The sequence below is a fragment of the Etheostoma cragini genome, chromosome 9, assembly GCF_013103735.1.
Source record: "Etheostoma cragini isolate CJK2018 chromosome 9, CSU_Ecrag_1.0, whole genome shotgun sequence".
Classification (NCBI taxonomy): domain Eukaryota; kingdom Metazoa; phylum Chordata; class Actinopteri; order Perciformes; family Percidae; genus Etheostoma; species Etheostoma cragini.
The window spans coordinates 194,588-196,945 of record NC_048415.1 but is presented as its reverse complement, the minus strand read 5'-3'; positions in this window follow the sequence as shown (position 1 = coordinate 196,945).

Below are 2,358 nucleotides of genomic sequence, written 5' to 3'. Positions count from 1 at the left end.
TCCCCCACATTGCTGTTGCCCCCCCCCCCTCCCCTTTTATGTCTTCAGATGTCCTTTCAAAATAAAAGCCTAAAATGCCTCAAAAATAGTCCTTAAAGAAATAAAGTTAAATGTCTCCATCTTTCCAAAATAAAAACTTTAATTTAGAAGTGTTAGATAATGATTATATTTATATTTGTTTTTATCCGTTTTAGGTTAATCTCGAAGAGACGCTCTGACCTGAGAACGTGGAGCTGATGAAGACTCGGATCATGTTGCTCTTCGTCCTCTGATCTCCGTCCGTCCCCCGTCCTCTCAGGACGTCCTGCAGGCCGACATGTCCAGCCAACGCTGGAAGCTCCGCTATCCTCTCCGTCTTCTTCTCTGTCTCTGTCTCATTCTCCCTCTCCGTCTTCTTCTCTGTCTCTGTCTCCGTCTCCCTCTCCGTCTTCTTCTCTGTCTCTGTCTCCGTCTCCCTCTCCGTCTCATTCTCCCTCTCTGTCTCCGTCTCCCTCTCCGTCTTCTTCTCTGTCTCTGTCTCATTCTCCCTCTCTGTCTCCATCTTCGTTTCTGTCTCCGTCGTCTTCTCTGTCTCTGTCTCATTCTCCCTCTCTGTTTCTGTCTCCTTGTCTGTCTCTGTCTTCTTTTCTATCTCTGTCTCCCTCTCCCTCTCTGTCTCCATCTCCTGTTCCTTCTCTGTCTTCTTCTCCGTCTCCTGTCTTCGTCTGCTTCTCCCTCTCCGTCTGTCTTCTTCTCCCTCTCCGTCTGTCTGCTTCTCCCTCTCCGTCTGTCTTCTTCTCCTTCTCCGTCTGTCTTCTTCTCTGTCTCCGTCTTCTGTCTTCGTCTGCTTCTCCCTCTCCGTCTGTCTTCTTCTCCCTCTCCGTCTGTCTTCTTCTCCTTCTCCGTCTGTCTTCTTCTCTGTCTCCGTCTCGTCTGCTTCCTCCAGTTGTTTGGTTTCTCTTCTCTAAGGTGTTTTTCCTCCGAGAGTTTCCTCCCCGACAACCGTCTCTCCCTCCTGACTCTTCTTCTACTGTACTTTACATACTGTATATACTTTATTTATGTGTGTGTGTGACTGGATGTTGTCGAGCGATTAATCAGTTTCAGTGATTTTTACTGAAAGAAAAGTCTAAAGAGTTCTGTGCTTGCATCACTTCCTTAATGAGCTTTTATTAATAACCGTCCCGTCCTTTACCATCAGACACTCATTATAACTCTTCTTTAAAAAATCCATTTTTATGGAAAAGTTCTCGTTCGTTCAATCACAGCAGACACGACTCGTCCAATGTAAGTATAATTTCAATCTGTCCCTTTAAGAAGGGGTCTGTCCCTTTAAAAGATTTTCTGTCCCTTAAAGAGGGGTTCTGTCCCTTTAAGAAAGATTCAAAGAGGGGGTCTATCCCTTTAAGAGGGGTCATGTCGCTTTAAGAGTGGTCCTGTCCCATCGAGAGGGGTCCTGTCCTATTAAGACTGGTCCTGTCCCTTTAAGAGGGGGTCTGTCCCTTTAAGAGGGGTCATTTACCATTGAGAGGGGTCCTGTCCTATTAAGACTGGTCCTGTCCCTTTAAGAAAGTTTCAAAGAGTGGTCCTGTCAGTTAAAGAGGGTTCCTGTCCCATTAAGAGTGGTCCTGTCCCTTTTAGAGTTTCTGTCCCTTAAAGAGGGGTTCTGTTCCTTTAAGAAAGTTTCAAAGAGGGTTCATGTCCCATTAAGAGGGTCCTGTCCCTTTAAGAGGGGTCCTATCCCTTTAAGAGGGGTCCTGTCCTATAAAGAGGGGTCCTATCCCTTTAAGAGGGGTCCTGTCCTATAAAGAGGGGTCCTATCCCTTTAAGAGGCGTCCTGTCCCTTTAAGTGTTCCTGTCCCTTTGAGAGTGGGTCATGTCCTTTTAAGAGTGTGTAAGAGGCGTCCTGTCCCTTTAAGATGGGTCCTGTCCCTTTAAGAGGGTTCTTGTCCCTTTAAGATGGATCCTGTCCCTTTAAGAGGCGTCCTGTCCCTTTAAGAGGGGTCCTGTCCTATAAAGAGTGGTCCTGTCCCATTAAGATGGGCCCTGTCCCTTTAAGATGGGCCCTGTCCCTTTAAGAGGGTTCTTGTCCCTTTAAGATGGGTCCTGTCCCTTTAAGAGGGGTCCTGTCCTATAAAGAGTGGTCCTGTCCCATTAAGAGGCATCCTGTCCCTTTAAGATGGGTCCTGTCCCTTTAAGAGGGTTCTTGTCCCTTTAAGATGGGTCCTGTCCCTTTAAGATGGGTCCTGTCCCTTTAAGAGGCGTCCCACATACAGTGTGTCATGTTGTTGTCAACCTGTTTCTCTCGGAGTGTTTTTCTGTGTCTTCACCATCACACCCTGTACCGGATGAGTGTTTACTAGAAGCGTGGCCCGGTGG